This window comes from Myodes glareolus, chromosome 18 (assembly GCF_982192425.1).
Source record: "Myodes glareolus chromosome 18, mMyoGla1.1, whole genome shotgun sequence".
NCBI lineage: Eukaryota > Metazoa > Chordata > Mammalia > Rodentia > Cricetidae > Myodes > Myodes glareolus.
The window spans coordinates 69033231-69043118 of NC_142043.1; positions in this window are offsets into that span (position 1 = coordinate 69033231).

Genomic DNA, 9888 nt, shown 5'->3' on the forward strand with positions numbered 1-9888 from the left:
CTTCTTCCCCCTCCTCTTTTCCCCTCTCCCTTCTACCCTGGCTGGGAACAGGTCTGTTTTGATTTGACTATCTGCTCTAAAGTGAAGGGCTGAAGGAGAGAGGTGAAGACCAGGCTGAAGTGAAGGTAGGGAGTGTGGGCAGTTAGAGGCAGAGACACAAAGAGTTAATCAGCAATATGAAGGAAGATTTATTCAGTTTTCTTGAATGTCTCCCATGGAACTGAAACAATTCTGTAGCAATTTTACAAATCACCAAAAGAGCATCCCCTCTCCAGAATCTGTTTTCGGCTGAGCTGACTGAGAGTTCCTGTAATTGGCCGAATTTTCTTGTAAGCAGACCAGGAGCAGGAGTAGCCTTATCTGTAAGGAGAGAGTTGCTGATCCTTCCTAGGTGGGGTCAACAAGGTCTGAGAAAGAACTCTGACTTTCACTGAGGGCACATGTAATACATTAAAAGGATTGTGAATATATAGGAAGTTAAAGCCTACCAGGCCTAGAAAACTAACCTAGAGTCTTCCTGGTGCTATCAGATGTCCTAATTATGCATAGCTGATGAGGGGAGACCACCTAATGCTGCCTAAGGAACCAGCAACAGGCAATGTCAGAAGTCCTGATTACAGGTAGCAAATGAGGGGCAGCTAAGTGATCAGAATGCTGATGGCAGAACTTACAAAATAATCCCACAATAGTTCAGAATTATGTATAATAAAGGGTTATTTATTTAGGGGAGACTTACAGACCACTGTCCTAGATCACAGTCCTCTGAATGAATGGGGAACAGGAACAGAGTATAGTGGCTGGAAGCGAGAGCTGGAAGCAAGAGAGTGAGCGAAGGCTTTACAGCGGCCTTTATAGTATAAGAGACCATGCCCAAGTGGGCTGGTATCTTAAAGACTATTGGCTGAAGGAGCTGCAGGAGCTCCCACAGCCCCTCCCACTTTGTTTAAATATGAGAATTCAAATCCAGTACAAAACTGTATACACTTGGAACAGTTATCAAGTATAGAGATTAGAATTACAACCAGCATAAACAACATTAATCAAGGAATGTATACCAAATGTTTTAATAAGCATTCTATCCCAAGCAGTCTAAGTCTTGCATTGAAAATGGCTTAGCTAAAGCCGGGCGGTGGTGGCGCACGCCTTTAATCCCAGCACTCGGGAGGCAGAGGCAGGCGAATCCCTGTGAGTTCGAGGCCAGCCTGGTCTACAAGAGCTAGTTCCAGGACAGGCACCAAAAACTACAGTGAAACCCTGTCTCGAAAAATAAAAAAAAAAAAGAAAATGGCTTAGCTATATGATAAGAAATGGTAACTATATCTATCTAATCTTCAACCCAATAGAAGGTCTGAGAAGGGAGATGATATTACTTGAGTAGGCAGGGAGAGCAATCAGGCAGCTTCCAATATGTACAGTAGATGACAGAGACAACTAGCTGCCTGAGCAATCACCCAAAGTCTCATTTGCCATGTTGAGCCAACCAACTTTGGCTAAGGCCTAGCAGGATAATTTTCCAAACCATATTACCCTGTCTTGGCAAGATTTGACTGTCTTTTTTCTTGTATCCTGCTTGTCCAGTCCAGACATCATGCACTTTGTCAGTGGTTGAGGCATAAGAAGTTTCTTGCCCAAAGACCAGTTGTGCCAAGAAGAAGACAAATTCCAAGTGGAGTGTCTTTAGTGCTCAACTCTCACTCTGGAATAGATCAGTGCTGCTGGGAGCAATTGTGTCTCATGTCAACAGCTCCCACAGCAGAACACTTTGTTGGTGGGAGTGTATATAAGGTTCTTCCTTGCTAAATAAATGAGTCTGCACTTTCTCTGAAGTCCAGGCATCTATGTCATTGCCTATGCATCTTCTCACCCATTCCCCCAAGGAAGATGTTGGAAACCAGCTACACCCCATGACACAGTCACTTTGCAAATGTTCCTCTCCTCTTTTCTGTTTCAAGGGAAATGATGTTTCCAACACTCACTTTAGAGGGTCCCTGCTTGAAGATGGCCACCACTCTTTGTGCTCACAAATAAACACTAGATAACCAGGAATGTTAACCAGGTCAGGTTGTCCTTTCAATAGAAGGGATGTGTACATCTGTTTTCCACTTAGAAGGCAGGGAATGGACATAGTTAATGGCCTGGTGATCAGTGCCATCTTACGAACAGGCCTCACCTGAAACCCCCAGACTATTATGTTTATCTAAGACCCTCCCTTCCTAGACCTTTTATCTCTGATATTTTTCTTAGACAATAGAAGCTGTCCTTAAGGGAGATGTCACATGACACTCTAGAACCTGGTGACCTCATACTCTCTGTAAACCAGAGACTGTGCCAGATCCTCTATAGGCCCTTGAACTATAGACTCCACCCTGATTGAAGAGGTCACATGTCATTTGTAAAAGAGTTTCAATGTAGTCACCATAAGTTTTGGTGTACAAATGGAATTGATATCATTATTATTGGGAAACTTTTTGTCTAAGTTGCACTATACTTAAAAATGCTTACAATAAATATATAGAGCCTGACTCTAGAAGGTTAAACTGGCACCAGTTCACGAAGTCTTACTTGATTAGTGGACTTGCCACACTGGGGTCATCATTCTGCTGACTCAGGTAGTCTCGTGGATTCCACACTTGTACCTCAGTGTGTCAAGGCTCCAAGGCCACATTGTTTTCTCACACAAACTATGTTTCTTGTAATAAGAATTTGGAAAACAAAGTTCTGCACAAACAATTCTAACCTCCAATTCCACAGTCACCAAAGTCAGAACGAGGTCAGCCTTATGTTGTGTATTCTTGAGACAAATTTCAATGATCTGTAAACAGAGCCAATTAAGTAACTTGCCTCTTTCCACATTACAATTGTAGAATACACATAAAGTCTATATTCCCACTCCACAAAGAACAAAGAGGTAAGATGAAAAGGGGAACTGGCCTTAAACAATTTTAAATCCCAATTAGGAAAGCAACAAAAACTCTTTAATCTAGGGGGAAAATCCCCCATCTAGGACACCTTGTGGTTTGGGTGTTCCCTTAAAGAATCAGGGAGCCCTCTCCTGTGATTTATGGCCAAGACCAGCCAACAGCCTTTCTCTTTATTTCAGTGATCCACCTCTCATATGGATATAGTTGGCATTGCTTTATGGGGTCATCATGGTTGCCTTAGTACTGGGGTGCCCAGTTAGTACCTGAGGGACCTACTATGTGCTCTGTCTACTCTGAAATGCATACCTCAATGTCAGCATTTTTCCTGAGTAGAGAGTTTTGCAATGGGCTCTCCTGAAGGTGTAGGACATCTCAGTACTTGAATGCTATTTGGGGACAACATATAAAACTTTGAAAAATATCAGTTTTCAACAAACTACTGCTTAAATTCTTTGCATTTCCTGGAGAACAATTCTTTATTCTCTTCCATAAACAGCCCCTTCTTCTCTCTCTTCAGTCCTTTAGGTTCTGTAAATAATCCTTTTCTACACTATGAATTTATATTATTTTTACTGGTTAATAAAAAGGCTAACAGGCTAATGGCAAGAAGATAGACAGAAAAGTCAAACTGAGAATATTGGAAAGGAGGGCAGAGTGAAGAGATGCCAGTCAGCTACCTAGGAAGCAAGGCATGCGAGAGGACAGGTAAAGCTATGAGCCATGTGGTAATACATAGATTAATAGAAATGTTTTAATTAAGTTGTAAGAATTAGTAACAATCCTGAGCTATTAGCCAAGTATTTATAAACAATAAAAACCTCTGTGTGGTAATTTGGGAAGCAGTTGCTGGTTATGTGGTAATATGTGATTCAGACAAGAAATGTTTGATTGCATATGATGTTCCAATGTGTGTCCAAAATTTCCACATAAAACCTGTCAAATCTTACAAAAGGATTCTAAACACACAAAAGCAGAGTCAAGAACAGCTTCTTGGTAACGATCCTTTCTCTGGCAGGCTGTTTGCTGGTGATGAACAGAGACTTGGCTCCTTTAGGAGACACCTTTCTGTCTTGGTGCTAGTAGCAAAATTGAACAGCTCTTTTAAGAGACCCTACTACCAAACACTTACATGGTGTTTATGTGCAGCCAATGGCATGCTACTTGGTGGTGGCATGAAACCCTAAACTTCCCAGAATTGGGGCAGTAAACATGGCTCCCAGAGCTTGTGATAAACATGCATCTACCATGAGACTATCCTCTCAGGGAACTGAAGGAAAGGAGCCAGCACCAGTATGCCATGATCTAAGCTACACAGCAGTGTTTTTGCTCATTTAATCAAAAAAGGATACAGAAATGTAACAATGATAGATTCAGAAAAACAGTCTCCAAATGGTTCAACATGTATTTAAAAATTATGTGTAGGGTTGGGAGAGAGAAAAAAGAAAATATACAGTCTTAGATTAAAACCTATTTAAATAGGCTTAAAGTAAAGAAAATATGATAAGTTATATAAAGATGGAAAATACACAGAGAGTCTAGATGCTTTGTGTAACTAGTTTTTGTTTTTAAATTTTTTTCACTACTAATGAATGAATGATAACTGCTAAGAGACATTTGGTTACGAAAGCTGCTAGATTAAGCAACCTATATAATTTAAAAATATCTTGACTTCAAAATTTAAGTCAAAAGATATATTACTTGGGAAAAAGGCTCTATTTTATTTCCACTAGAAATGAGAGGCTCTGGGTTCATTCTGGGTTAAGACAAATTAGGTTTGATCAAGGAAGAGCCCCTGAAAAATCCCCTATGGGAATGGATGGCCCAGGTGACTCAATGTTTCATAGTATGTCTGTTGCAATGTCTTCTGAGTTCTGTATCCAGAACATATTCAAAACTGCTGGCTGAGATGATCCAGCCTCACAGAATATCCCAGTGAGGACTTGACCATAATCCTGAATTTTCTCAGGGTCCCCCAAAGATCATCTATGCCTCCAATATACAGGAAGTAATCTAAAGAAGTACACCTACATTCCCCAAAATAAATTATGATTTTTTGTCATCATTTAGGGGCTTGGTTATAAGTTGTTATTGGTAGTGGTCAGGAAGAAAGATAAACAAAAGAGATGAGATTCAGGGATTTTGTTCTGAAAAGAAAAAAAGGGGATATAGAAATGACAGGATAAGAGGGTATATTATTTAATCTGATATAATATTAAAAACAAGCATTCATCTTACATATTGTACATTGGTATGGGTTTTGGTTTGTTGATACAAATTTAAAGTTAATTTGGTTTTACTGTATTTATATTTCAATTCAAGTTTGTGGTATGTTTATGCAGCTCATTTAAAAATGAAATATATAATTAAGAAATACAAATTAATGGTCATCTATAATAACAAATTTATAGTCACACTAGTTAGGTTTTCTAGGTATACAAATATATATTTCAGATACACGGGTAATCTTCAAACACTTCAAAGACCTACAGAATATGGTATTGAAAATGTTTTAAGAACTTAGACTATTCTCATCAGTGAGACATATTGGTTCTGGCAGCACTAATTACTTCAAAGAAGATGATGGGCGTTGAAGAAACTCCATATAGAATGCTTTTTTATGATAAAAACTAGACATGTGTGCAAAAAAACTACCCTTGCCACAATAGTTGACAGTTACTGTCCAAACTGGAGCAACAGGTTCAGTGGAATTTTATATGTATTTTCGTAAATGAAACTTGCCTGAGGATAAGAAAAGTAAAACAGCTGTACTGGCCAGCCTCATAGACCAGGCAGCTATAAGACACACCTTTAACCCCAGTAGCCATACTGGCTTGCTATTGAAACCAGGTGGTAATGGTGCATGCCCTTAATCCTAGAACTAGAAAAGATTATAAAACAGAAGAAGACAGCTCTCAGTCACAGTCTCATTCTGGGATTCTTTTAGGTAGAATTGCCATTTTCAGACTGAGTGGGAGGTAAGAGCCAGTGGATGACAGCTTTGGTGGATTTTTTAAATCTCAGGTTGCACCCCAATTTTTGTCTCTGAGTTTTTATTTATTGTGCTTCAAACAGGATGCAAGAAAGGTGACTGCTGAACTTTGCCAAGAGAAGTTAAAATAGTCTTTCCAAATTCTGTGCTTCACAGAAAACTCTATCAGACATTCTAGGCCTGTAGGCCAGAGGTGGATACCCCAACATTTCCAGAGGAATTTTAGATGACTGTCCAAGCAACCTGATGTCCCTGTTATTAGGTAAAATTTCACCCTCTGGGATTTTTGATGGAGTTGAAGACTAAATGTTATAATTTTAGCTTTCCTTAGATATAATTAAAAATAAATTAGATACAAAATTTTAGGCTCACCCAGGTGAGACAGATAATTATTTTTCTCTAATATGTCTCACTGAATAGAATAGTCTAAATTATTAAAACATTTTAAATATCTTATTCTGAAGGTCTTTGAAGTGCTTGAAGATTACTTATGTACCTGAAATATATATTTGTATACCCAGAAAACCTAACTAGCAAATGGATGGAATATTGTCACTGTAATTTTTATTTAATAACGTTCTTCATTATATATAGTTCTGCTCTATTTAGTTTAAAGCCCTCCTTTTGAAGTAGACAAAAATGGGGCAGTGCTGTGGAGCAATCCTTTCACATTATAAATATAAAAATGCTGACAGACCTGTAGCTGTGCAGGAAGTCAGGTGAGAAATCCAAACTGAGAGAGATGGGAGAAGGAGGGCAGAGACCAGAGACTCCAGCCAGCTACCCAAGAAGGAGGACATGCTAGAGAACAGGTAAAGGCGTGAATCACATGGAAATACATGCATTAATAGAAATGTGTTAATTTAAATGTAAGAACTAGCTAGAAACAAGTATGAGATATTGCCTGAGTATTTATAATTAGCATAAGTCTCTGTGTGGTAATTTGGGAAGTGGCTGCTGGGTATTTGGGAACAGGCAGACAGGACAGGACATGTCTGATTTCATGTGGGAAAAGCCCAACCTGGCTTCTGCTTGTTCAGGACTCCTGACAAGAGCTCTCTTCCACCAGCCCATGAGAACTACTAAGGTCCAAGACCCCATCCCCATCGATGTGGCTGCTGAAGTATGACTTCCTTGTCTGAATAGATTGGTGACCTTAGAACAGGGAGTCACCTTGGATCATTCTCCCTTCTTGTCATCTTTCTGTGACTCATGTGCAGAATATAATGGTTGCTTCCATGGGAGACCACAGAAAATGTGATGCTTGTCTATCAAGAACATTTTATAGGGCTTTTAAAAATAATGAATTTCTCTGTTTTCACCCAGAACAAAATTTAACTTTAATGGCAAATCAATCCCATACCAGTTAGGATTTAAAGGGGTATTTATTTTGGGGGGCAAATCTTTCATACACACAAACCGTCAGGAAAGGAGCCTAGTCGCTGGAGCAGGAGCCAGAAACAAGTGCCAGAACCAAGAGAGGCCAAGCCGAGACTTGCGGCTCTTTTTAAAAGAGAAATATACCATGCCTCAGTGGGCTGGCATTTTCAGAGGCTATTGACTGAAGGAGTGGAAGGCGCTCCCGCAGCATTGTGGACTCGTGCTTCAGCGACTGTTGGCTGAAGCAGCAGAAGGTACTCCCACAGCATCTCCCCCTTTTGTTTAAGTAAGAGAGTTCTAAGCCTACTATGAAATTATATACAGTAAGTACAAACCTACAAAGTTATATACGATAAGTACAAATATCCTATTTTAACTAGCTTAAGTCTTGTATAATAAATAACTTGGCTAAGTCATGAGAGGAAAGTAGCTACATTTATCTAGTCTTCAACCCCATAGAAGATCCAAGAAGGGAAATAATGTTACCTGAGTAATTAGGAAGTGCAATCAAAAAACTTCCAAAACATGCAACAAACCACAGAGACAACTGGCTACCTGGGTAATCACCAAAGACCTGTTTGCACCATTGGAGCACCCAACTTTGACTAAGGCCTAGAATAACTGACAGATTTTTTTTTAACAGGCAAGAGATTTTTTAAAACCATCTTACCCTGTCTTGGCAAGATTTAACAGTTCTGTCTATCCATTTTTGGATTTTATCAATTTCCGGATTTTAACAGGCAAGGGATTTTTCAAAACCATCTTACCCTGTTTTGGTAAGATTGGACAGTCCTGTTTATCCATTTCCAGATATCGTGTATTTGTCAGTAGTTGAGGTATGGGCAGTTCCTTGCCTAGAGGCCAGTTTTGTCAAGAAGACAAGCTCCAGGTGGAGTGTCTTTGGTGCTCAACAATCTCTCGGGAATAGGTCGGTGTTGCCAGGAGTGATTGTGTCTCACTACACAGAACTCTAAGATTAAATTAAATGCCATTTTCTACAACTCTTCGAAGAGGTTGAAGACTATTTATACAGAATATAATCTCTATGTATCTAAAGAACCTGATTTGTCTAACCATAAATATGACAGACATAGATGACTATTGATCTACAATTCTTAACACATATCTAACTTAAAGACTAAGAGAATAAACAACTGTGCAATAAATGAGGACCATGACCTCCAAATGTAAACAATAAATATCAATACATAAACAATATATAAGTATCTTAATCAGAGGTAGAAATGTACACTGTAATATGGTATACATATATTAATACAATATATATCAATACATAAAAAATGTTTTAAACAGGTAGAAGCATGCATACATACAATATTCAATATATGCCGATGTAATTATCTATAAACAATAACTCACAAATACTATTACTATCTATCCAATTATCCCTTTTTTTCCCAAAAGATCCGTGAGCTTACAAAATTCCTTTCCCAACTCTCAACCGTATACTAATTATTATCAATCCCTAAATATTGTTCCTAAACCTGAGGACAAACTTTGCTGAGAGAGGGGACATCGTCCTCTAGAATTACTTCCAGCTGTCATGGGGGTAAGGTTCTTTCTGGAGGATCCTGTGAAACTAAAATGATGGTTAAATTTCAAGGTCAATGTCTTAAAATTGCAAACAGTCTCTGAGTATTTTGTGGAGGTCTGGCCAGAATGTTGTACAAGATGTGCACCATTTGAGCTAACCAAGTTGGGATCATCTGTGCAGCAGATACCCGAAACAGGACTTGTAGTAGCACTATCAGTATCATGACGTCATATCAACCGAGTGGAGTTGTTGTTATGGGGGTCCCATCTTCTTCCTGGAAACTTCAAAAGTCAGTGCACGAAAAACTCATTGTTCATTGTGGAAAACTTATAGTGGAAAACTATATTAATTATATAGACATATACACACATATATTCAATGAAAGGTATGATAGACATATTCAATGAAAAGTATGATAGAAATGAAGAAAAGCAAAGATGTTTTCTAAACTCATATTTCTTTCTGTCTCATATCGTGGCTCTTGATATAAGATAGAAACTCCAGAAACTCTGGGTTTTTCTCCTAACAACAGGCTTGGAATTAGAGAGGGACCGAGCCAAGAGTCCAACTCCAAAACCAGCTCTATAAATTCAGAAATATGATTTAGTATACTCCAGAGCTTCATACTCACAGAACTTATTCAGTTTTCTTGATAATCCATATTGGGTAGACATTCAAATGGGTCGTCGCCGCCCCCAAGATCCAACTATGAGCTTTTTAACTACAGCAACTTTAAGATACGCTATTGGGGCTGGAATTACCATGGCTGCTGGCACCAGACTTGCCCTCCAATGGATCCTCGTGGAAGGATTTAAAGTGGACTCATTCCAATTACAGGGCCTCGAAAGAGTCCTGTATTGTTATTTTTCCATCTGTCAGTATTCAAACATCCAGGGTCCCTTGAATTTTTCAAAGATGAGTGTTTTCCTGTGGAGACAAGAACAGAACCCTCCCCCCATTCTGTGTTTTTCTTACCACCTGTATGGTCATCATCATTGTAGATGCTGTCAATTCTCCTTTCCAAGAGGTTTCTTCTCTTCAAA